The 27,372-nt window shown below is 43.2% G+C and overlaps 1 long non-coding RNA gene and 1 pseudogene across 2 annotated transcripts in view; one reads left to right on the forward strand and one right to left on the reverse strand.

The window, feature by feature from the left end:
- The window catches only part of LOC306662145 (golgin subfamily A member 2-like), an 85,776-nt pseudogene extending 83,427 nt beyond the window's left edge, over positions 1–2,349 (forward strand). Inside the window, exons 4-5 of the transcript in view lie at positions 55–1,562; positions 1,669–2,349. The product of the transcript in view is annotated as a golgin subfamily A member 2-like (transcript). The remainder of the gene's footprint in view (positions 1–54; positions 1,563–1,668) is intronic.
- Positions 1–27,372, reverse strand: part of LOC306660663 — a 781,776-nt gene that overhangs the window by 480,162 nt on the left and 274,242 nt on the right. The gene's annotated exons all lie outside the window — the stretch shown is intronic.

The raw sequence follows: 27,372 nt of genomic DNA on the forward strand, positions 1-27,372 counted from the left end.
TAGCATGGTATCACCTCAGAACTGCCATGCTAACATTGTCTATGAGCTGTGGAGGAAACAAAGATCTTCTCATCAACATAGAGCCTGCGACAACTTTCTGAAGAGCTCAGTGGTCGTGTCTGAGTCTTCATCCTACATCAGTGGGGCAGGCCTCACTTCGCTTGCTAACATGAGGAATCTGGAAAGTCAGTACCAAGAGTTAGCAGTGGCCCTGGACTCCAGGTATCTAACAAACAATTCAGTAGCAACATAGAGGAATTGAAACAGCAGAAACAAGACACTCCAGATCAACTGGAAGAAGAGAAGAAGGCATGTCAACAGAAGTTGGACAAGGAGCAGGGAGCTCGGAGGGATCAGTTGCAGGCTTAAATCCAGACAGTAGGAATCCTGGTGTCTGAGAAAGCCCTAGCTCACACTCTGCAGCCAGGCATCTGAGGGTCTTGCTGGCCATCTTGTCTTTTGGACAGCATGTGGGAGAGCTGGAAGGGACTGTGTGCTGTCTCCACACAGCAGAAGCAGGCAGATAGGCACAACGAGGAAATAACCAAAGAGAGAGATGCCACCAGGCTGGAGTTGTACAAGAAGAACATAAACAATGAGCACCCAGGGCAGCAGAACTCAGAAGTGCCAGAGAGGCTCTGCTTCCTACTGGCAGAGAGAGAAGCATGCAGCTGGGGCTGGAGGAGCGCCAGAAGAAGCTGGAGGTGTCTGAACTCCTGCTGCAGCAGTTCTTTAGCTGGTCTGAAGCCCCAGATAGGAACCGTCAGTTATTGCAGGCCACGGAGGAGCGGGCACAGCTTAGGAAACATGTTTTGCAGGTTCTGGAGTCACTGAAGCAACTGCAGGTGGAGAGACCACTATGCAGAGAGCCTGAAAGTTCAGAGTACATGTGGCAGCAGTGGATGCAGCAAATGTCAGAGCAGATGCACACACTGAGGGAGGAGAAAGAAGAGACTGAGAGTCAGGCCCTGCAGTTGGAGACCAACTTGGCAGGACTGAGAAGCCACATGGTGGAGGCCCTCATGTCCACAGCTCCCAGTAGGGTGGTCTGGGGAAGAGCAGTGGCTGCAGGCAGAAGCTGAGCAGCTGCAGAAGGAACTGGAGGGCCTGGCTAGATTTTTATCCATGTCCAGATGCAGGATAAAAATAGCCCGAGTCGCCTGAATTTGGTGTTGGAGGAGAGGCTGCTGGAACTGGAGCAGGCGGTAGAGTGTGGGGGTGAGCAGCCATGGAGCCCAAGCAGATCATGGGAGCTTCAGAAAGTCTGCATCCCCATCAGCCATGGGCTCTCACAGAATGTGAGCTCACAGGGCCACTGGCCGGGCTATAGAACAGCATCCATAAGCTGACTAATGAGAATATGGAGATGACCAGTGCACTGCTATTGGAGCAGCAGGTCAAGAAGGAGCTGGTCAGGAAGCTGAGTCAGCTGCAGGAGAAGCTGGGAGAGCTGAAGGAGATGGGGGAGCTGAAGAGCCAAGAGGCTTAGGGTCTGCAGCAGGAGCGAGAACAACCCCTGTGGCCTGTCAGCAGCTGGCCTTGGAAAAGGAGACACTACACAAGTGTGTTCTGCCACAGATGGAGCTCACAGACCAGCTGCAGCATGAGGAGAAGCAGGGCAAGATGCAGTGGAGATGGCCTGACAGGAGCTGCAGTAGACTCACCTAGAGGCCACCATTCAGAAGAACCAACAGCTATAGGCCCAGCTGAGCCTCCTGGCTGTCCGTGGGGAAGAGGATGGAATGGACAAGAAAAGGATGAGGAGGCTCCTTGGCCCTGTCTGACTGTCCCAGAGGACCTAAGACAGCCAAGAGGCCATGTGGCATTCTTTGATGTGACTCTGGTCAGTGCTGATGAAGAGAAGGCACAGCTGAGCAGGGGACTGCTGTCACACTGCCAGCACCTGGCTCACCTGACAGCCCCATCCCTGAGTGAGCCCACAGAGCAGACTCTGGTCCCCAGGAGTGGGGACAGCTGTGTGTCTGGGGAGAACACCCAGGCTCCATGTGTGGCCATGGAGGAGCTGCCGAGCCACATCCTGGAGGTCATGCAGGAGAAGGTGGAGCTCCAGGAGCAGGTGGAGGAACTGGAACCTGTCTGCACCCAGCTCTCTGGAGAGACAGACACCACTGCAGAGTATATTGCCCTCTACAAAATCAGAGGGCAGAGCTGAAGGAGTGGAACCTAGAAGAGGAGGAGGGCATTAGCCGGCTGGCCAGGACAAGGGGCAGAGGAAGGTCAAGTTGCTGCATCTGCAGGAGCTGGTGCTGTGGCTGGTAAGGGAGCACAGAGTGGCAGGGTGTGTTTCTGAGTGCACAGTACCTGTGCTGGGAGCAAGCTGTGCATTAACTGACCAAGCATTCTTGTTATTTCCACATGTCAGAACTTCATGAGTATATGTGTGTATAGATACAGGTGTAGCTACAGATATTTGTTTATACTGGACAAAGGTGTCAAGAATACACATTAGAGAAATGACAGTCTCTTCCAAAAAAAGATGCTCAAATGCAGATGCACAGCTTTAAGCCCAGAAGGTTGGGAGGCTGAGGCAGGGCGTGGTGAGAAAGCCATCCTCAGAACTTAGAGAGTTCTTTAGCAACCTAGGTGAGATCCTGTCTCAAAATGAAAAATAAAACAGGACAAGGATGTGGTGGTTCAGTGGTTAAGTGCACCTGGCTTCAATCCTTAGTACAAAAGAAAAATACTGTGTAAAAACTGGATAAATATCTAAGAATGAATTTGAAATTTAAAATCCTGTTGAGATAACTTGGAGAATAAAGAGAAATACAGTTATACAGCTCAACTCACAATAGCTAAACTGTGGATCCAACCTAGGTGTCCTTCAATAGATGAATATATAAAGAAAATGTGGTATATAGATGAAGAAATATTACTTAACTTTAAAAAAGAATGAAATTATGGCATTTACCAGTCAATGGATGGAGATGGAGAATATCATGCTAAGCACAATTAGCCAGCAAACCAAAGATGAAATATTTTCTCTGATATGCAGATGCTAATTCACAATAGTCGGGTGGGGGGCACTAGAATACAAGAGAGTTACTTTAGGTAGAGGGGAGTGAAATGGGGGAAGGGGATGTGGAGGTAGGAAGGATAGTAGAATGAAATAGACATTATTACCTTGTGCATATGTATGACTGCATGACAGATGTGATTCTACAACATGTACAATCAGATAAATGAGAAGTTATACTCCATTTATTATGATATTGAAAAATGCATAAATGCACTTTACTATCATGTATAACTAATTAGAAAAAATTAAAAATTAAAAAAGATATATGAATGAAAAATCACCATGTGTCTGGAAATTAATGAGTTGATCAAACTAGGGAATACCACCCACATTTGTGTCAAAGGCATTTGAATTTACAAATGTAGTGAAGTGTGAAACAAAGTAAACTGAATGTAAATAAAGAGAAGGGAACTCACATACCAACTCTGTCTTTGTTTCTTTTTTCCTATTAATTAACATAGTAATGGAGTACACCTGCAGAGTACAATCTGGTATTTGCATACCTGTGTACATTGAGTAAATCTACAACCTCAAAGATACCATGTCATTGTGGTAAGAACATCCAAAGCTACTCTTCCATCTATTTTGAAATGCACACATCATTACTATTATAGCCACATGAGTGGACCTGGAGGACAATGTTTTATGTGAAAAAGTTGTGCAAGAAAAAGCAAGTTAAGTTTGTCATATGAAAGCAAAGACTCATCCTTTACCATCACTGCCCAGGTGCTGGTTCCACCAAGCACCAGGAAGTGAGTCCACACTTTGGTCTCTGTCACCCTTGCCAATAGCAAGTCAAAATGGAATTTGCCCCATTAGGGTGAAATGGCTCTTGCACAGAAAGGTTGGCATTTCATTTTCTAGTTTCTACAATACAAAGCAAATGGTATACAAAATAAAAATCTCATGGCCAGAGCCTCAAACATTCCTGATCTACATACCAGAGATGCTAACTTTATAGACTCCCAACTGTGGCACTCTTCTCCATCTGCTTGCACACACATGCGCATACACACACACACACACACACACACACACACACACACACACCAGTTTCAATTCAATTGTTTCCAATTTGGTAACAAAGAGATGGTATTGATTATCACAAGTGGCCTCACAACTATAATCTTTAACTTTAAAACATGAACCTTCTACATCATAGCCAACATTTATTACATTTTCAATTTTTTCATGATTACTAGTTCCAACTGTGGAGAGGTGGTATATTGGTCTGATTTTCATTTTCATTTCCTGAGAGCTAATGATATCAAGCACTTCTTCAAGTTGGCCATTTGTATTTCTTCTTCTGGGAAGTGTTCAATTCATTTGTCCATTTTTAATAAAAAAATGACAAGCTAACCCAGAAGGACTTTACCTCTGAACTCAAGCCCTTTTGTATTTTTGGAGACAGGGTCTATCCAAGTTGCTTAGGGCCTCACTAAATTGTGTAGACTGGCTTTGACCCTGTAATCTTCCTGCCTCAGCCTCTGTCGTCTCTGGGCTTACAGGCTTGTGCTTGGATAAATTGTCAGAGTTGTGATTTTCAAGGAAATTGAGTTTCTCTATTTTTGCTCAATTTCCTGCTCCTTGTGTTTGTTATACTTTCAATAGCCCTCAGTAAGCTTTTTTTGTTTTTTTGTTTCTTTCTTTGTGTGTGTGTGGGGGGGGGTCTTGATGCTTTGGTTACCAGGGTGATTGGACTTTAGACAGTTTACCAACAAAAGAGTCCAGGCCTCAGGGTAGGTTGTGACCTGATCTTGAAACACTGGCTTTTTTTTAAGGGGATGTGATTACAGCTGAGGAAGGTATTGAGATACAAGTCCTCACCTCCAGGTGTTCTCCTGTCACAGGGAGGAGACTCCCTGTGCACTTACCTCATTATCCTCTCCCTGCTCTCCTATAAGTGACTATGGTTTGGTTGTGAGGTGTGCCCCAAAATATCATATTAGAAGATATAGAATTGCTCTAAAATGTTAGAGGTGAAAAGATTAAATTAGGAGAGATGATTGTAACATGATCAGTAAATGGACCAATAATTAAAATGGTCTGCTGGGTGGAAACTGTTGGAGGTTGGGCCAGAGCTTGAGGACATAGTCCTATAATGCCCTTGGGGAATAAGCACTTTATACCTAGCTCCTCACTCTCTCTGCTTCCTGGTCACTGTTAGCTGAGTACCTTTCCTCTGTCCAGGCCTTGAAATATGATGTTCTGCCTCGCCTTACGCCTAAAACAATAGAGTCAGGTGTCCATGGATTGAACTCCGAAACTGAGTCCAAAATAAAGTTCTTCTCTAAGTTGTTCTTTTCATGTATTTTGTTAACAGCAACAAAGACTGGCACTGGTGAATGGAGTTTGAGCATAGAATTACTAACCACTCTCAGCTAATCATAGGGAAAGTTCCTGAGAATACCCAACAAGGTGAGTCTTTTAACATGAATCTATTACTTGTGAAAGGAGGATTGTAGACAGAGAATCAAACCCAGAACAGGTCACTTTAGGTACAGAAGAAGCAACCCATGGGCCTGGGGTATAGTGCAGTGGTGTAGTGATTGTCTAGCCAGCACAAAGGATAAATCCATGAAACTCACTGCACACAAACACAACCCAAAACTGCAATTTGACACAACATGTAAAGAGACATAGAAGAAACAGCAGTCAAGGTGTCAAATTTCAGGTCCACAGCCCCACAGCCCCAAGGAACTCTCCCTGAAGACTGTGAAAGAAAGAGGATCATGAGACTCTGGAGATCATGACCCAGCCAACAGCTGCATGAGATCCTGTGAGAGGCTTCCAGAGGATCCAACATTCCCTCACTTGGACTTTTGACCTATAATTCCTATGACTTGATGAATTTTATTGGTTTTGCCACCAAGATTCTGGCAACATGATACATATGTAGGAAAGAAGCAAAGACAACTGAGCTATATCCCCAGCCCTCATCTTCCATTTTTTAATAGAATGATGGTCAAGGACACAGGTGGTATGCACATTATTTGGCTCCAGCGTGTGTTCTGTCATGCTGTCTCAGGCCAGATGATCGAGTGAAGCCTTTCCCACACAGATGACATTTGTATGGCTTCTCTCCAGTATGTGTTTTCTCATGCTGTCTCAGGCCAGAGAAGATAATGAAGGTTTTTCCACATAGATAACATTTGTATGGTCTTTCTCCAGTATGTGTTTTCACATGGCGTCTAAGGCCAAATGACTGAGTGAAGGCTTTCCCACACAGATGACATTTGTATGGCTTCTCTCCAGTATGTGTTTTCTCATGCTGTCTCAGGCCAGAGAAGATAATGAAGGTTTTTCCACATAGATAACATTTGTATGGTCTTTCTCCAGTATGTGTTTTCTCATGGTGCCTAAGGCCAGATGATCGAGTGAAGGCTTTCCCACACAGATGACATTTGTATGGCTTCTCTCCGGTATGTGTTTTCTCATGCTGTCTCAGGCCAAAGAAGCTACTGAAGGTTTTTCCACATAGATGACATTTGTATGGTCTTTCTCCAGTATGTGTTTTCACATGGTGTCTAAGGCCAGATGATAGACTGAAGGCTTTCCCACACACATGGCATTCATATGGCTTCTCACCAGAGTGGATTCTCTGATGTGGTTTAAGGTAACATGATTGACTGAAGGATTTCCCACACAGGTGGCATTGATATGGTTTCTCTCCAGTGTGAGTTCTCTCATGCACCTGAAGGTTATATAATTTAGTAAACGCTTTCCCACACTGTTGGCACCCATATGGTTTCTTTCCAGTATGGATTTTCTCATGTACTTTAAGACTGTAAGATTTCTTGAAGGCTTTCCCACACACATGACATTCATTTTGTTTCTCACCTGTGTTGATTCTCTCATGTTGTCTAAGCTCAGAACAGTAACTGAAGCCTGTCCCACAAAAATTACATTTACACATCATTTCCCCTGTTTTAGTTTCATTGAGTCTCCTTGGATCAGAAGTTTGATGAAAGGATTTGCCACACAGAGGATGTTTATATCGAATCACTCCAGATTCATTCTCGTTGCCTTTTCTAGGATGTAAATCATTCATATGTTCTTTCAAACACACCTGGCATTCACATGACATACTACTATCATTTTTCTTGTTTCCAATGAGGTACAAATTGTCAGTGAGGGATTGTCCACATCTTTGGTTGACCCCCTGCCTAAAGAGGTGAGCAAACAAAGATTGAATAGATGCAGAGTTGTGACATAGATCTTCCTCCAAGTCTTTCCATTCCAAGGAATATTCCTGTACTTGAGATTTCTGCTTTGTAAAGAAGATGAATATTTCTTAATGATGTTCCCATATAAACTCATGAATTATATCCTCTACATTTGAATCTTAGAAACATCCATTGCAATGTGAAAATTAAAATCTTTCCATTTTATATTCCATATGCATAGAACATATTTCCCAGGTTAGCCAAGTATTACCTATTTCCTAGTATCCTATTTAAGAGGTTGATGTTAATTTTATGGATGTCAACATTTCAAAGACTAACCACATGAGAAATACATTTGTTATTCTATATGTTATTCTATAAAAATATGAAATATATTTGTTATGTGCATTTGTTAATTCTTCAAAGAATGCAAACTATACAGAGCTTTTTGCTCAGAAATTAGGTAATGTCAACATAATAACATTCATGAAGTTGTACTCAAATTACTAATTTATTCCACTGACATGTCTTGACTTGGCATAATCAATGTTCCCATCCCCAAAACTTACTATTGACATGTTGAGTGGTGTGTCCTTCCTATTCATAAGTGCTCTGCATGTCCTTTCCTGGTATTGATGTGCTCTCTCCTTCCCTAGAATAGTTGGAAATAGTACATTGTAGTGTGAAATCCAGAGACAAAGTTGAAAACAACAACAATCTCATGAGAATATTTTTACATTGTTGGCACTTTCAAGAGGACATGTCTTGGGGCTGGGGAGATAGCTCAGTTGGTAGAGTGCTCGCCTCACAAGCACAGGGCCCTGGGTTCAATCCCCAGCACCGCAAAAACAAAACAAAACAAAACAAGAGGACATGTCTTAAATCAAGACAAAAGAGTATGTGGCAGAAATATAGGATGCTGCTAATTAGAAAAGATTTTCAGGATAGAATTATTTTAATAAGTGAAATGGAGAAATATCTTTAAAGCAGAAAATTGGGAAAAGAGACATTATGCAAATTGACCTCCAAAAATACAATAACATGTTTTACCCTAAGAGAAAATGCAAATATAGAACAAATTTTGAATGTAAATGAAAAGGAGCAATGTCAACACATGGGATATATTTTCCCATATCCCCTGCTACATTTTAGACAATACCATTCATTTTATGACTAGGTCAAGTAATATTTCCCAGCTCATCCTCACTGGGTAGGCACTCTTCTCTCTTCAATCACAAGTCTCTGTGTTTTTACGTGGACCCTAGTTTGAGGGAAACCATACTCATGCTCCCATCCACAGAATTTCTCCTTGCTGCAGAAGCAAAGTCACATCTGATTTACAGAACAGACGCCCTAGTCATTGTAAGAAAGAAAATGGATTTCAAGATATCGGCCAAGAAATGTGCATTATCATCATGTCCATGAAGATGACTTAGCAAAAAGGAACAGAACCTAGGAGGAGAGAGAAACATTTAACCATGGAAATATTGAAGTTTCCTCACTGCAGGAGAATAAAAGACAGACTATTTTCCCATAGAAGGCAGGACTAAAGGACACTGATGCTTATGACCACATTCAAAGAATGTTGAATCGATAGTCCTTTCAGGAAGTTCATCTCCACTAAATATTACTTTCAAGTGGAATCCAGCATAAGCATCACAAAAAATATTCAGAATTCTTCTAATTTTCATTATTCTCTCTTCAAGCAGAGTGACCATAAAAGAATAATTATTTGTAAATATTAGGTCTATTCAAGGATTTAAAATCATTCAAGCAGGAGATTTAGTTTCAAGTAATACATAAAATTATGTTGCAGAGTACAAATAAATTGTAATTTAGATGAAAGAAAAAACACAGCTTTCTCTCATGTACTTATAAAATCTATGAGAGAATTGGATCAGAGTTTGGAACTGAATAGAGAGGTACTATTCCAGATACTTGTTGATTGAAGAAATATGTACACCTAACATGTATCGTGTATAATATTGATGGACTCACCAACTAAGACTAGATGATTGATGACTTCCAGCATCACTGATCTGTGTAGCATTTTCTGAGGTGGGTCAAGCATGGCCCACTCTTCTTGGGTAAATCTTACAGTTACATCTTCAATGGTCATCGATTCCTAGGACACCATTGACAAACTACTTTAGGCAGAGCCATTCCTTCAGTTTCCCAAAAGGATGGTTGGGAGAATAGACTGAGGCAGAAGGAAATTCAGTGTACAGGGAGACCAAACTGCATAGGGCACCAGCCTACTCATTCCCAGCACCCAAAACTCTTACCTTCACCACAAGGAGACATCCAAGATTGAATTTAAAGAATTTATAATAAAGAAATACGACATGATATAGCATCACAAAACATGAAAACATTTCAAGGGCAGGTAATTATAACATTCAGACAGACAGGTAATAATAAAATTTTCACTTGAAACATTTTGAGTAAAATTTAAGCTCCCATTTATTTAAACAACTAAACAGAATTATCACCAGGCAAAACTTATTACAATTTGTCAGTCTTAAACAATGATTAGGTAAAATAAAATTTTTACAAAGCTGCATCTTAGATCCCCATGTGTGAAATGGTTAATAGCATGAGACTTTAAAAGGCTAATGAATGTCTTCCTATCTTTAAAACATGTATAAACTATAAGCCTATAACCAGAACAATGCAGACATTCATGGACCAATCCCCAGAATTCTTGGTAACTGAACAAAGCATATGTATCTTGGTGTCAGTAGGAACATTCACTTTTCTCATGACAAAGGAGATTAGAATAAGGTTAAGGACAGACATTTCAGCAGCTCAAGGCAAAGATTCTGAGACTTGTTTTCTCAATCTAAAAGAAGGATTGAGAGAACAGCACGGAGGCAGAAGGAAACTCAGTGTACAGGGAGACCAAACTGCTTAGGACAATAGCCTATTCATTCCCAATACTCAACACTATTAAGTTCAGAAACCCAGAGATTCAACATTGAGTTCATAGAATTTATAGTAAAGGAATATGGAATAATAGCCATGAAACATAAAAAACATTCAAGGACTGGTAATTATAAATTTCAGATAGATTTTATAAAATCTTCACTTGAAACTTTTTAACTAAAATCTAAATACCCATTTATTTAAATAACTTTACAAAATTATCACCAGACAAACTTTAACATTAATTTGTCAGTAATAAACAATGATTATGTATAAAATTTTCACAGCAAAGTATCTTAGATCCCTATCTGTGAAATGGTTAGTAACATGAGTGTTTAAAGGGCCAATGAATTTCTCCATATGTTCAAAACATGTATGAACTATAACCCTATAACCAGAACAATGCAGACATCCTTGAACCAATTTCAAGAATTCTTGGGAACTGAACAAACCTTATGTATCCTGGTGTCAGTAGGAACAGTCACTCTTCTTGTGATGTGACGAAGGAGGTCAGAATGAGGTTAAGGACAGACATTTCAGCAGCTCAAGGCAAAGACTCTGAGACTTGTACTCTGAGGCAGAGTCCCAGCATGACAATTCATATGCTACAATTCCCATTCTCAATTTTCTCTGGAGCACCAAACACAACTTTTCAATATATCTCTGGCATCTTGATCTTGTTTCTCTGTTTTATTATTTGTTTTCATGTATACAGTACTTCAGAAATCTTGCTCTATCTACTATATTATTTACTAATATACTTTTAATGGCACAACAGCAATTAAGTTAACATGACTTGCTGTATACAACTTGGAATGGTTTATTAGTCAGTGTATCAACACTCGGAAGAAGAATGACCATGATTATTTTAGGTATCTTTTGGGAACTTCTTCAAAGGTTGAAATGTATTTTATCAAACTCCAAGTTTAAATTAGAAAAAAGAAGTTACTTCTCATGCCTTCTCTAGCCTACCCCCTTCCTTTTCCTCATTCTCACTCCAATGCCTGTGCCACTGGGTCAACTGAATTCACCTGCTGGAATATCTGCCTCCATGTTGGGCTGCAATGTTCCACTCCTTACTGGTTCCTCTGGCTTGCATTCACCACAATCCAAACACTTTGTAATGAATAGCATCACTAACCAGCAATGATTTCAGACCAAGTCAGAGGCAGAATGTCAGATACAGTATCTCCCATGCCTTGTGGAAGTACACGGCCAGGAATGGTACCACAGTACAGTGGTGTCATGACAGGAAGTAGATTAGCTGCCTGATCATGAGTTCCTGACCCATGAAGATCACTCCAGAGTTGGGGCTATAGGACTAATTCCTGCTGGCACCGACGAGTTGGCATCTCTCTCAATAGGGCTGAAATTTCAATAGAAAAAGCCATTATCTGCTCACCAATGGATGCAAGGCCATTGATTTTGCTTCCTGCAATCTTCCTCTCTTTATTATCTCATGCACAGTCCAAACAATTTTCAGGAAAAACTGTGGATGAAGAAGAAAATCATGAGACTCAACACTTTTACAAAATATCCTGACTCCTCTCCATGAAATCCTAGACATTCATAAGAGTCTAAAACCTACTCTAAGCACAAGGAGAATTCAGTTCACCCTAAGAGATATAGGCACAGTGCTCCATTCATAGTCCAGGATCAAAATTTAAAAGAATGTGAACGTGATTACTTAAAAATGGTGGAAGCACACCTCCGATGTATGCTTATTATATACATATATGGAAAGCCTCATATTTCACATGTGAATTGTCCTTTACAGTCCAGAGTCACACAATTCTCTTACATTTTGAAGTCTAGGTATCCCTTTCTTACCCCACCTGCAGACTTTGGTTTCCACCTAGCCAGAAACATTGTGGAATTTCTGGGATTTCCTCTTTCTGCTCTATTTGTTGACAGTGGTTCTCTAAGTTCCATGGTGCCCCTGGAGCCTCACTCCCTTCCAACCTTCCCTCACCCATGAGTTAGATCCACCCCTCATGGACTCAGGAGCAGTCAAGTCAAGATCTGTATTATGAAAGCAAGAAGCAGCTCAAGTGGCTTTCTGTTTTGAGGACTCCATGGCACCATCCTGACAATTCAACCCTTATAGTTCCACTTGTCAAAATCAGCTGAAGCACTGGGGTCATACTTGTACTATCATGTACTGTGATGCTAATTTATATCAAGGATGTTCAGAAATGGTGCTCATATGTGATGACTGGGTATCAAGATGCACTCTGTTTGCTCAGTGTGGTGGTTTTCTGATGTGTTAGCTGACATCTTTATAATCCTCTTTTATATTCATCTTCATCAGCTATGACATCCCTGCTTTCCATTATGGATCCATACACATGAGAAAGAGAGAGAGAGATCTATAAATGGTAATGCATCCCTGAAAATATCATGAATTTCAAGGATGATTTGTAATTTTCATTTCTAAGATTAGATTCCAACAGATGTTTGTGTCTGAAGACTGAAAAAAGGAAAATAGCCAGGTACATTGGTGCACACTTGGAGGTCTAGCAACTCAGGAGGTTGAGGCAGGAGGATCCCAAATTCACTGGTACCCTTGGCAATTTAGTGAGACTCTAAGTAATTTAATGAGACCCTGTATGAAAATAAAATAAATAAAAAATGGGTGTGGTTTTTATGACTCAGAGGTTAGGCACATCTGGGTTCAACCCATGCTTTTTTTTTTTTTTTAATTTTAAAAGTAGCACGGCTAGGAATGTAGCTCCATCCTTCTCTGGCATTCCTGACATCAATACCAATAAAAAAATACAGCAAACCCTCCACAAAAAAGCAACAACTAAAGAAAAAAACAGAGTCAAACAAACCATAACCGCCCCACAAACCAGCAAAAATCAACAAATTTATTAAATGTGACTGTGCTTACAGATTTTTACATATTTGTTTACTCTCATAACCCTGTTGATTATTGGTCAATTCACAATTTACAAAATGACTTCATGAAAGATTTAAAGGTTTTCATAATATGAAGAATATTAGAGAAAATATTATAGCATCAATTTTACTTGTTTTCTACCTCCTGAACTCAATGTCTTTCGAGACAACATCTTTAAGTTTCCTGGAGAGTGCCTGTAATGTCAAAGAGCACATGTCCAACCCTGTCACTGAAGGGTCTTCTTTCTCACTTCCCAAAGACCACACCCCTATCCAGTTTCTACCATTCATGATGCACCAGTGCATTAACCTCACTTACAAAGCAGCATCCTCATCTTCTTAACAATGCTTAATTTATTCCATTCTTTACTCATTTCAATACACACTCTTCAAGCTAATTAGGTCTTCCTCTCCACACTATTTTCCACATCTTGTCATCAAGCTCTTATAACAGGGGAGGAGTGCTTGTATGTGTCTCTTCCTGTATTTGAGAACGCCAGACTGTGGTGTCCTTCTGTGCCTAATCTCAAAATGATCGCTCCCACTGGCTGTCAGAGTATTTAGAATCTGATATGTTTTTATAAATGAGCCATTACCTCAAGATCCATAATCAGTTTTCTTCTCCAAGCTGCTTGAAGTTCACCTTCTAATTTCATTCTCACTTTCAAAACATTTGAACATCTGCTACTAAGAATATGGTATTAGTTTACAAACTTCAAATGAGTTGTAGGGCTTCCATAACAACTAGACAAAATTGGGTGGCTTTAAAAGCAAGCTGATTTTTCTCATTATTCTGGAGGATAGCAGTCTGAGATCAATAAGTCTGCAGGGTCTGTTTCTTCTGAGACCCACACTCCCGCCTTGTACAGGCCAGTCTCCATGTGTCTTTAAAAGCTCTTCCCTGGTCACACCTCTTCCCTAAACTCTCTCTGTTGTAAGAGTATAGATTATATTGCAGTAGGGTCCACCCAATTACCTCAATTGAATTTTCCTATTTTTAAACAATATGTCCAAATCAAATTTCAGGAAAGAGAAACTTAGCTCCACATGAGTTTTCAGGGAATTATCAATTGATTTAGTGTTTTTCAAATTGTCATTCATGCAGGCAAAATTATATTGAGCCACCTCCCATTACAGGAGATGTGACACATCCCTTCAAGTTCAGCAAAGGTGTTGGCACTGCTTGTTCTTTCCCTCTAGGTACCTTAAAGGCACCAGGGAGGAGCCATTCTGTGTCCTCAATGTCAACATAGTATTTGAGGACATTCCTCACCATGAAGTGTCATTCTTGGGATTTCCCAGTTTTCCCAGGGTGTTTGAACATGGATTTTGGTTCCCGGTTGCAGTGCTAGAGACCTTCATTCCATACTCAAAACTATGTTCTACTAAGATTGAGTTGGCAAAAGTAACAGACCTTTGTGAGCATTCCACTCTTCTTTTCCTTTTGGATCAGAACTATAGCATAAAAAGTGAAACCATTTGGTATGATTTTAATCACCTTTTTCATCACTCTGACCAAAAGAGCTGACAAGAGCAATATAGAGGAGGAACAGTTTCAGAGGGCTCAGTCCACAGACAGCTGACTCCATAGCCCTGGGTACAGAGTCAGGCAGAACATCATGGAGAAGTAGGGCAATGGAAAGGAGCTCAATAGTAACAAAACATGCATGGTGGTGGTTTGAATACAGACACAGAGGTCAAGGGGACAGAAGAGAAGACATGGAGATAAACCACCCACCTACAGTCATCTGATCCTGGACAAAGGTGTCAGAAACACACATTGGAGGAAACACAGCCTCTTTAACAAATGGTGCTGGGTCTACTGGTTATCCACATGCAGAGGAATGAAACTAGATGCTTGTCTCTCATCCTGCACAAAACTCAACTCAATATGGAGCAAAGACCTTGGAATTACACCAGAAACTATTCAATTCCTAGAAGTAAATGTACAGTTAATACACCAGCTTCTAGGCAGAGGCAGTGACTTCCTCAACAGAACCCTAAAACACAGGAAATACTGACAAGAATTAATAAGTGGGACAGAATCAAATTAAAAAGCTTTTTACTTTAAAGGAATCAATTCAGAATATGAAGAGAGAACACAGAATGGAAGAAAATTCCTTGCTAGGGACTCTTCTGACAGAAAATTATTATCTGCAATATATAAAGAACTCAAAAACTTTACTCCCCAAAAATTTGAATGACCCAATTTCTAAAAGAGCAAATAAATTAAGCAGACACTCTGAAAAGAAGAAATAGAAATGGCCAACAAATGCATGAAAAAATCTTCAATTTCAAGAACAATTAGGGATATGCAAATCAAAACTACTCTAGGATTTCTTTTCACTCCAGTCAAAATGGTGGTCATCAATAATAGTAATAATACTCAAAGCTGGAGAGGATGTGGAGAAAAAGAACACTGTTACACTGTAGCTAGATCTGCAATTTTGTACAAGTGCTCTGGAAATCAGAACAGAGGCTCCTCAGAAGACCAGATATTGAACGGCCATAGGACCCAGCCATAACTAAAAGTGGAGAAAACACAGCTTCACTAAAAGTGTATTTATCCTGCAGAATTAAATCATCTTATTGTAGTGACACATGCATGCCTTTGTTTACACCAGCACAGTTCACAATTGCTAATCTATGAACAAGCCATAATGTCCTTCAAGAGGAGGATGGAGAAAGAAGGTGTGGTACCTATGCACACAATCAAGTTTTATTTAGCCATAAAGCAAAATGAACTCATGTGATTGTGAGAAAATGAATGGAACTAGAGACCATAAGGTTAAGTGAATTAAATCAAACTCAGAATGTTAAATATCCTAGTTTTCTTTCATATATGGGGAAGTGAGAGAGGAAAAAAAAAAAATGTGGGGGTGGATCTCCTAAAAATCAAAGGCAGATGAGTAGTGCAAAGGGACTAAGGAGTGGGATGCTGCAGTAGAGCTGGGAAATGCGGGAGCCATATTGGCCAAATAGTGCTATTGTGTTGTGTGCATGTGCAAATGGGTAGCAACAGATCCCACCCACACAGACAACTGTAGTGCAGCAATCACAAGTGTGGCGGAAACAACAAAAGCAGTACAGGTCACAATGACAAGGAAGGAAGGAGATCTTCACTCACCAGGGTTTAAACATAGACCCCAAGGCATGCCCTCAGGGGCCTCCCACCACCAGCCACACCCTACCTGCCAACAGTCACCACCCAGTTAATCCCTATCAGGGGATTGATGGACTGCTTAGGTAGAAGCTTCATAATCCAATCTCTCACCTCTAGATTTTCTTATGTTTTCTCACACATGAGTCTTTGAGGCTAACCTCATATCTTAAACATAGTATAACGGTGGTCCACTTTATGCTTTGAATATAACCCTTGCTGCTCGGTCACTGCAACATATTTTTAAAATGGTTGTGTTTCTTTCTCTTCCTCTCTCCCTGCTCCTCCATAATCTCTCCCCCTTCCTAATCTCAGGAGAAACAGGATTACCTTTCTTCCCCATCCTAGGCAGTGATATCTGACCCTAAATACCCACCACAGGAGCAAAGTAAGACCACAGAAATGACTACGTCCCAAATTAACAGGTGAATTACAACCCCAAACAGAGAACACCAGCAGTGTAGCCTTTGAATCACCTCCTTAACAGCCCCCCCATTCCTACTCATTGCCAGAATCACAGCCTATGGGACAAGAGTCTTCTGTGTTTATCATTTGCTAGGAAAGAAATAAACCTTTTTTCTTTTTTTCAAGACTGAGTCCTCATTAATGGATTGACTTTGGGAAAAAGGACTGAGCTTTTGGCAACAATGACACCTGGAATTCCTATTCCTCAGTAATAGACATGGGTTGGGACCTATTCCCAATGCTGGGGATCCACAGTGGACATAGCCTGAGGGTTCTTATCTCTTTCCTCTAATGTTCTAACAATGCAGGCATAAAAGCAGAGACCACATCTAGAGTACACAATAACAGCTTAAAGTGAGTGAGAAATCAATATGAACTTATGTCACGCATAAAAATGGAAAATCCAATCATCTCACATTGGATTACAACACAAAACCCGGCTTTGCAAGATTTTCAACATCCACTTCATCCATAACAATGAAGTCAATGGAAAATGTAGAATAAAGGGGGCAATTATTCCATAATTCTTAACATAAACACCTACCACTTGAATCAGAAGGGCTGTTTTGGTTTTTGTATTTTGCATTTGGTACTGGGGATTGAACACAACACAGTTCTAACACGGGGTCACATCCCCAGCATTTTGGTATTTTTATTTTGAAACAGGGACTTAGTAAGTTCCTGAGGAGCCTGGTGCATTGCTTAGGAAGGCCTAAAACTTACTAACCTCCAATCTCAGCATTGCGAATGAGAATTATTCCAAGTACAAATTAATTCATTTTCATTTTAGTTATGAATCATTTAAATTTCTCACCACTGGCTACTGGTTCTTAATAGTAACGTGGATGTAAAATCATGGAAGATGGAACTAAAAACATAAAATAGATTCAAGACAAAGGGAAATGGTTCCCTGATAGTCAAAACAGAAAGAGCGGAGAAGCCACTGTTGAAACTATAAAATTGAGCCATCATGAATGCTGCTCTGATGGTCTAAATGCCTAGCGAGACAGGATTTGTTTCACTGTGAGGCAATGAGGGTGTCATCCCATGGGTTGAAGAACTCACCAGGAAGTAAGGCTTGCAGGAGATGGAGAAACCTCCTGCAGGGTTCCTCAGGTGAGCAGGGACTTGCTCTCTCCCAGTCTCTGGACTCTTCAGTGCCTCTTCTCTGGGAAAATTCCTCCTCTGCTTGATTTCCCTTTACATAGGGCCAATCAGTTGGTCAACCCAATCAGGGCTGCATTCCAGGGACACACCTGACTTCAGAGACACTCACCCTAATCAGAGTTGAGCTGGGGACACACCCTCTCAGACTGATGGGATTATCCACCCTACTCAGAAGTCCTTCTCCACACACAGTTGGAGACCAATGAGGTAAGGCCACCAATGAAGTAGAATTTGGAAGACAACTCAGATCTTCACTCACTTATCAATATCCCTGGGAGTACCCTGTGGCCTGGAAGCATTGTAATTATGGAAATTTGAAAAGGAACCTGGCACACTGGGGTCCCATGGGCAGAAGGCACCATGGCCCAGTTGAATACTGGACTTGAAAATACAATGAGAGATGAACATGAAAGAATGGACATTTTTTTAAGTTGTCTGTTTTATCTCAACTCCCTAAGGTTTCCCTCCCAGTAATGGGAACAAAGCCCTTAAAGCTGTTCTGTGTTCCCAAACAGAGAGTAAAAGAGTAAATTGAGCCTGATAGCCAGATAGTGCTCAAACAGGATTACCAGAAACTATTGACCAGAATCTACAGCCTGTTGTAAAACATTGTGAAACATGTTGTCAGCAAACCCAGACCCCCTTTGAAATTTCCTGGCAGCTTTGTTCCCCCTTTTCCCCCTTTCATGTGTGACCCCTCCCGATGTGCGGTTTCTGCCTTTATAAACCTACAAGATTTTCTGCTAGGGACTCGACTCCTGGTGTTGGGTCCCAGCGCGCTGGAATAAACACCTCTTGCGGTTTGCATCAAGTGACGCCTCCTGCGGTTGATTGGGGTTGCCATCCATCCATGGGACAGAGTTGGGGTTTCCTTTTTGGGGGCCTTACAAACACATAAGAACTAGGGAATTGTTCAATAGGGAATTGTTGTAACAAAAACATTTTTACTATGATGGAGAGGCAAATGATAAGGCTCTGGGGAGAGACTGTGACCATACTGAGGACATGTGGTGGTCTGGTCAGCTTAAAGACCCTTTGTGTCCACTTTCTGTCCTAGAAATCAGAACTCCCTATAGCTTTTTTTTTTTTTTCTTCTTCTTCATTATTCTATCTGTCTTGAGATTGTTTCCATTTGTGTACCCAAGACTTGGTGATCATGCCTGCTGTATATTCACTGAGTTCTCTGCCCAAATCAGGAATGCATGTGGACCTGAGAGTGGTGAAGCCAGAATTGGGTACAGGCAGTTAGTGCAGAAATAGGGGACAGGGTCAAATCGAGGAAAAGGAGCCCATGAAAGCCATCTGCCTCTGGAAGTTGGAGACTGCCCCTGGGAGAATGGAATGTCAAGGATCTGCAGAGCCCATTGATTACCAAATTTACCTGCCCTTGTCAGGGACTGCAAGCAAGGAGCTGCTAATTAATGCCCCCTGGGTCCTCCTTGCCTGGCTGAATCACTTTGGGCCTCCCCCTGCCCCATCTGCTTCTCACTTTTTACATCTCACCTGCAAAACCAGGCCTAGTCAGGTAGGCAGGAAGGAGAGATAAATGGGGAGAGGACTGGAGAACAAAAGAGACCTTAACCTATAAAAGATGTAGGGTGCGCTCACTTCTTGGGACTTTAGAACGTCAGCCATGGCCCCCTTCTACCTCCCGAGAGAAGTCTGTATTATTACTTTAAGAAAAGTAAACACAGACTTCTCCCGGGTGAAGAAGGGGACCCAAAGGCGGAATCCATGGGATGAGCAAATCCTGTCCTTTTCATGGGTTTTATTCTCCCCTTCTCTCCCCCTTATCTCTTTCCTTCCTGCCTATGGGATTAGGCCTGGTTTTGCAGGTGAGATGTAAGAAGTGAAAATCAGATGGGGCAGGGGTAGGCCCAAAGTGATTCAGCCAGGCAAGGGCTCAGGGGGCATTAATCAGCATCTTCCTGCCTGTAGTCTCTGACAAGGGCAGGTAAATTTGGTTATCAATGGGCTCTGCAGGTCCTTCACATTCCATTCTCCCAGGGCAGTCTCCAGCTTCCAGAGGCAGATGACCTCTATGGCCTCCATTTCCTCCATCTGACTCTGTCCCCTATTTCTACATTAACTGCCTGTCCCCAATTCTGGCTTCAGGGGACATTCTAGTCGGATTTTGTGGAAGCTCAACCTCAGCATTCTAACTCATGGTACTGTAAGCTCGGGCGGGCTCGGCGGGCTCAACAGCGGAACCAAATGTAAACTCGGCGGGTCTCGGCGGGCACAGTTAGCAGCCAAATAAAATGGGACAGAAAAGTGGCTGAAGCAAGCTTTATTGGAATTTGGCTCTCGGGCGAAATTCTCAGACCCCTGGAGTATAGGGACCTGGAGAAAATCGCAGGTGGCCCTGGCTGCCCAGGGTTTTTATAGACTAGGATGGGAGGGGGTCTTGTTGAGTGACAGGTGGGTGTGAAGGGTCAGTGGAACTTTCCAGCCACCTTGCTGTGAACTTTCTGGTCACCTTTGGTGGACTGGTCTTTGTTCCAGCCGCTCAGCTTTGCCCCCTACAGTCACCTAATTTCCGACCTAACAGGTACTCCTACCTCCCCCATATCCAGTGGTAGCATAAAATGGGGAGGGAGATCTGGAGGAGTACAAATTCCATGCATCACCTCCTTTATTCTCGATGGAAGTCTCACACAGGAATTGGGGTGCAGGGTTAAAAAACATGAGGAATTCACTCCTGACAGAGAGGCAAATTTACTTTGCCTAGCTATCTTGAAAACTATCATAAAACAGAAAGGAAATATGGAAAAAGAGCTCATCTTGTTCAATTGTTAAAGGTGATTATGGAAGTTTGTTCATGATTTTCTGAGGAAGAATCGCTTGATTTGCATACTTATGGAAAAACTAGGCAAGGAATTGCACGAGGGTTGTTATTTCAGCTAATGTGCCTAGGAGCACAATTGAAAATGTAAAGAGAGTTTGGGCTGTCATAGAGACTTGCTTGTTTTCGGACCAAGACATTGAATTGTGGACTTCCGCAGATTTAATCATTGGACTTAGAAATGCTGTTAAAAGCTTTAGATCTAATGGGCTGGAATACCCATCTTCTAGGGCTTCTTTGTCTACTGGGAACGTGTTAAGGGAAATGGAGCAAAAAAAAAATTAGAGGTAGAGTGAAAGCACATTCCAGTAGACAAAGAGATACAGGAAGATGGGGGAAGTGTCACTATGCAGGAAACTGGAGAGGATTGAGAGTCAGAGAAAATGAGTTCGCATAGAATCTCTGTAATATGCATTTGAATAATCCTGTTCCAGCAATTCACCCTGCCCCTAGAGGAAGGTTACAGACAAAAAGGACAAGAATTCCTGTTGCCCGGAAAAGTTCCCCATTCCAAGAGGACCTCATGCTGCTAAAGTGGCAGGGGAGAAATTGGTTATACCCTATTTTTGAACATAGAGATTCTCAAAATCCAGAGGAGCCAAGAACTCATGCACCTATTACTTTTACTACATTAAAAGAGTTAAAAGATACATGCTCTATTATGGAGCAAACACACCGATTTTACAAAGACTTTTAGAATTGATGTTGTAATATGGCCATAGTGCTTAGCGATAGGCTCATGCTAGCTAAAGCCTGCCTTGCTGGAGGCAAATATTTGACATGGAAATCCAATTAGATAAAGCATTGTTCTGAGGAGGCAGAAACTAACAGACTGCATGGAATTCAGATTACTTTAGAAATGCTAATTGGGACAGGACAATTTAGTGACTTGGGGCAGCAATTAAATCATGATTTGCAAGACATATGCTCAGATTGAAGGACCTCCAAAAAGGAGACCCCGACTCTATCCCTCGGACCGACTGCAAACCCAATCAACCACAGGAGGCGTCACTTGATGCAAACTGCAAGAGGTGTTTATTCCAGCGCGCTGGGACCCGACTCATGACTCAAGCAGGAGTCCAAGAGTCGAGTCCCTAGCAGAAAATCTTACAAGTTTATAAAGGCAGAAAACCACACATCGGGAGGGGTCGCACATGAAAGGGAGAAAAAGGAAAAAAAAAAAAAGAAAAATGGGGGAACAAAGCTGCCGGGAAATTCCAAAGGGGTCTGTGTTGTCTGATAACATACAACATGTTTTACAATGTTTTACAACAGGGCGTAGATTCTGGTCAATAGTTTCTGGTAATCCTACTGTTTGAGCACTATCTAGTTATCTGGCTCAATTTACTCTTTTACTCTGTTTGGGGCTATTTCCTGGAACAGCTTTAGGGGCTTTGCTCCCATCACTGGGAGGGTGACCTCAGGGAGTTAAGACAATGGGCGGGAGACCTTAGGGAGTTGAGATAAAACAGCTTAAAAAAATGTTCATTCTTTAGAACAGCTTACAGCTTAAAAAATGTTCACTCTTTAAAACAGCTTAAAAAAAATGTTCATTCTTTCATTTCCCCATTTTCTTTTCAGAAAGTTCTAATCATGGAACTTCTGTCTCTATATACTCTTCTCCCAAATTATTTCCTTGGCGGAGGAACTGATATTGTTGCCTGAGCATTAGTACCTGTACAGCACTTACTCTTTCCCTGATGAAGGTAACTAGGCGATTTAGGATGCAGGGCCCAAAAGTGAGGAGTAAAAGCAGTATAACAAGGGGACCCATCAGGGTGGACATGAGGGTGGTGAACCAGGGGGATCGGTTGTACCAACTTTCAAACCACCCTTGATGTGCTTCTCGATCTCGTTGTCTTGTTTCCAGTCTTTCTCTAAGTTTGGACATGGAATCTTTTATTACACCAGAGTGATCTATGTAAAAACAACATTCTTCTTTTAGTGAAGCACATAATCTACCATCCTTAAGGAATAAGAGATCTAAGCCTCGCCTATTCTGTAGTACCACCTCAGATAGAGAGGTCAGTGACTCCTCTAGTTTTGTGATTGATTGCTCTATAGCCTTCAGATCCTCATCTACAGCTGCCCATAATTCTTCAATATACTGGGGAGTCTGGACAAGTGCAGCGGTCCCGGTCCCTACTCCGGCCGCTACTCCTAGGCCCAGCAGGACAGCTAAAGTGAGTGAGACCGGTTCCCTCTTCTGTCTACGGGGCTGTAGGTCGAACTCAGCCTCAAAAGAGCCTGCCTCATGGTAGATAACTCTAGGTACCAGTTGTACGAGGACACAGTAGTCTTTAGTGGTGTTGAACACTGATGAGGATACACATGGGGTCAGTCCTGTACTGCAGGCCCACCATCCGCCTACGGGGGGGACCAGATAATAGTTGGTAGTTGTTTGAGGGCTTTCTATTGTCTGGTTGCACAGATGTTTACGGTTTGCAGGAACTGTACCTAAGCAAGTACCTTGCCCAGAGACTTCTGTAAGAGTGAGCTTTCTGTTTGACCCCCAGCTACAGGAGTCATGGGAGGTGGTGTTATTAAAGGTCCCTGAGAAGGCGATGCCTTCATAATACGGAGGACTTGACACCAGACATAGCCAGCAAGACTCAGTCAGATTAGGGTTGGAAGCGTTGAGGGCGCTGAAAGCTCCCTGTATCAAATTAAGGAGTCTCTGCCCTGTGTTCAGTACCTTGGGTGTATTTGCTAGGTTGGGGGCCAAGGGAGTTGTAACTGGCTTATTTGTTGGGGCTCGGAAAACAGGCAGCCTGATATGGGCGGGTGATGACCGCTGTTCAGATAATACTAGGTTAGGTCCTACCTGGACGGTAGTTGGGGTTTCAATCTTAAGCTTGATAGAGAAGGTAAATCCATTGTCCCTCCCTGACATATAGAAACGGAATCCCCAAGTTCTCCCTTTTATCCATTCACGTGATAGCCTTCCTTTTTCCGTGAAGGAGATGTTCAGAGGGTTACACCACCCTTGGTTGTAACATTTGGCTGCTGTGAGATTTTGCTGTACGGTTATTAAATCCCAGGAGGAGGTGGGGTGCCAATAAGTGTTGCCAGTAGTCTCACACCCCCATGTGGCACAATAATAATGGTCTGTGCCTCCGCACGTCCTTGCCATATTCCGTGACCTCCCATCCCGGGGGCAGACATAGAAAGGGGTCTGTCTTAGATTGTCATGGCGGCGTGGGTAGCTACATCCTGGGTCGTACCCTTCAACTAGACGGTATTCTGATCCCCCGAAAGGCCTGGGTGATGTTGGCCAATGTCTATGGGCCTCCTCAGAAGTCAGGGTAGGGATGTCCCAATTATCTAACCCAGCTACTAAGGTGCAAATGTCTGGGGTTAGGGACGGCCACCAAGCCCAAAGGGGTTTCTCCCTGGTGGTGCTCCATATTATATCTCCAGTCTGGGAGAGGACTTGCCATGTTAGTCGTTGGGGGGCATGAGGGTTGGGGCTACTTATCGGCGGGAGGTGCATCAACAGGAGCAGGAACACGGTGGATGCGGAGCTTGAGGGGGTTGTCCAATTTTTCCACTTTTCACATTGGGTCTGGTGGTGGTGCAGGCTTGACATGCGAAGCGTGAATCCAGGTGGCGATGCCATAGACCTTTACTGCAGTTGGAGTAGTAAGCAGCACTATGTATGGTCCTTTCCACCTTGGTTCCAGGCTGGCCACATGGTGACGCTGGATGTACACTGAGTCTCCGACCTGGAACTGATGAGGTACCTGAAGGTCTCCAGGCTTGTAGGACTCAGCCAACCGATTCCACACCTCCCTCTGCAAGTCTCAAGGGCTTTTAATCTGGTGTACAGAGATTGAGAGGGGTAAGATTCTGGGGAAGGAAGGTGTTGTATGGTAATGAGTGGGGGGTGAGTTCCATAAAGGATTTCAAAAGGAGTTAGCTTGAGGGAGCCAGGGGTATTGCGCACCCGAAACAAAGCAAATGGAAGGAGGACTGTCCAGTCTGTCATGCCAGTCTCTAAGGATAATTTAGTCATGCCCTCTTTTAAAGTTCTATTCATTCTTTCTACCTGCCCTGAGCTTTGGGGCCTATAAGCACAATGTAATTTCCAATTAAGCCCCAGGATTTTGGCCAGTCCCTGACTTACCTGGGCAACAAACACAGGGCCGTTGTCTGACCCAATTACCTTGGGCACCCCGAACCTCGGGAAGATGTCTTCTAGTATTGTTTTGGCCACCACCTGAGCAGTCTCCTTCTTGGTAGGAAAGGCTTCAACCCATCCTGAAAATGTATCTATGAATACTAATAAGTATCTATATCCATACCTGGCTGGTTTTACCTCAGTAAAGTCCACTTCCCAGTAACTCCCAGGACGGTCTCCTCAGAGCCGTTTGCCCTGAGGTAGCTTGCTGGGCTGGGCATTCACCATCTGGCAAAACTTGCATTCTTTTACAGTTGTATCTGCAAGCTCCCCGAGCTTCATGATGTAATACGGTGAAGACTGGACAAGAGTTTTTAAATGTTTTTGGCCTAGATGAGTTAACTTGTGAAGGTGTCTGAGAAATATGATCGCCTGTTTTCAGGAAGAATTCTTTTTCCTTCTGAAGTTTCCCGATCCCCTCTGGAGTCTCTAGGCGAAATCCTAATCTGTCCATTTCCTCAAGGTCTAGTTCTGAATATTCAAAGTTCCTAATAGAGGGGTGTACCGCCTCCTTAGGGTGTGACATCAGTTTTTCCCCTGACAAGGATAGGATATTAAGTCCTTGAGCTGCCCGCTTGGCTTCCCTGTCAGCCCTTTGGTTCCCTCCAGCAACTTTTGACCCCACTTTTTGGTGTCTGGGGCAGTGAATAATCGCTACTTTCTTAGGAAGGTGAATGGCCTCTAACAGGCTTAGAATTTCTTCTTTATTTTTGATTTCCTTCCCTGCTGAGGTAAGCAGCCCCCGCTGCCAGTAGATGGCCCCATGGACATGGGCAGTAGCAAAGGCATACCTGCTGTCAGTGTAGATGTTAATTTTTCTCCCTTCTGCCAACCGCAGAGCCTGAGTCAGAGCTAGTAACTCAGCCTTCTTAGCCGACGTCCCCTGGGGTAGGCTGCTTGCCCAGATAGTTTGTTCATCATCCACTACCGCTGCCCCGGCTACCTTTTTACCTTCTATTATGTAGCTGCTTCCATCAGTGAACCAGGTCAGCTGAGCGTCTGGTAAGGGCTGGTCTTGGAGGTCCCTTCGGGTCCCCGTTTCTTCTGCCAGTATCTCTTGGCAGGTATGCAGCACAGTCTCCTGGGTGGACGTGTCAGGTAGTAGGGTAGCTGGGTTGAGGATGGCAGCGGCCCGAACTGGATCCTGTCTCCATTCAGTAGGAGACTCTGGTAATGCGTCATGTGGGCGTTGGACAGCCTCTGGTCAGGGGGCTGTCTGATGATGCTCTCCAGGAAGTGAGGGGCAATGACCGTTAGCTTTTGTCCCATAGTTAATTTGTCAGCATCTTTCACTAATACTGCCACTGCTGCCACGGACCTCAGACAGGCAGGCCAGCCACTAGCAACAGGGTCTAGCTTCTGGGAGAGGTAGGCTACCGGCCTCTTCCATGGCCCTAGAGGCTGGGTTAGCACCCCTCGGGCTACCCCTTTCCTCTCATCCACAAATAGGACAAAGGGCTTTGCTACGTCTGTCAATGCCAGGGCTGGGGCAGACAATAGTGCCTTCTTGATGTCATCAAAGGCCTGCTGCTGGTCGTTACCCCACTCAAATGAGGCACCTTCTCTAGTCAGAGGATAGAGGGGAGCTGCCAGGGTAGCAAACCCGGGGATCCACAGGCGGCAAAACCCCGCAGTCCCTAAAAATTCTCGCACCTGGCGGGGTGAGCGAGGAACGGGTATCTGAGTCACAGTTTGTTTTCTGGCCTCCGTCAGCCATCTCTGCCCCCCTTTGAGGGCATACCCCAGGTACGTTACCTCCTTTTGGCAGATCTGGGCCTTCTTGGAGGAGGCCCGATATCCTAAGCAGGCAAGTTCTTCTAGCAGCAGACCCATGCCCCGTTGGCATTCCTCCTCTGTTGCCCCGGCCAGTAATAAGTCATCTACATACTGCAGAAGTGTTACCTGGGGATGGCTGGCACGGAAGTGGGCTAAATCTTGGTGGAGAGCTTCATCGAAGAGGGTCGGGGAATTCTTGAACCCCTGGGGTAGTCGGGTCCAAGTCAATTGTCCTGTTGTTCCAGAGTCAGGGTCCCTCCACTCGAATGCGAAGATGTTTTGGCTGGAAGGGTGTAGTCGCAGGCAGAAGAAAGCATCCTTTAAGTCCAAGACAGTGTACCAAATATGATCCGGGGGAAGAGAGCTCAGCAAGCTGTAAGGGTTAGGTACAGTGGGGTGGATGTCCTGTGCTTGCTTGTTTATTTCTCTTAAGTCCTGTACCGGGCGATAGTCTCCTGTGCCAGGCTTTTTAACAGGTAACAAGGGAGTGTTCCATGGTGACTGACACTTCACTAGGATACCTTGCTGAAGGAGGCGCTGGATATGGGGCCTAATTCCTTCCCGGGCCTCTTTAGTCATAGGGTATTGACGTACAGCCACAGGAGTAGCTGTGGCCTTAAGCTCTATAACTATGGGTGGTCTTTCTGTGGCTAGTCCTGTTCCAGCCGTTTCGGCCCACGCCCCTGGATACCTGTTCAACCAGTTATTTATGTGACATATTTTTGCTCCCTGTCTCTCAAAAAGTCTGTG

The sequence above is a fragment of the Sciurus vulgaris genome (assembly GCF_902686455.1).
Source record: "Sciurus vulgaris genome assembly, chromosome: 5".
Classification (NCBI taxonomy): domain Eukaryota; kingdom Metazoa; phylum Chordata; class Mammalia; order Rodentia; family Sciuridae; genus Sciurus; species Sciurus vulgaris.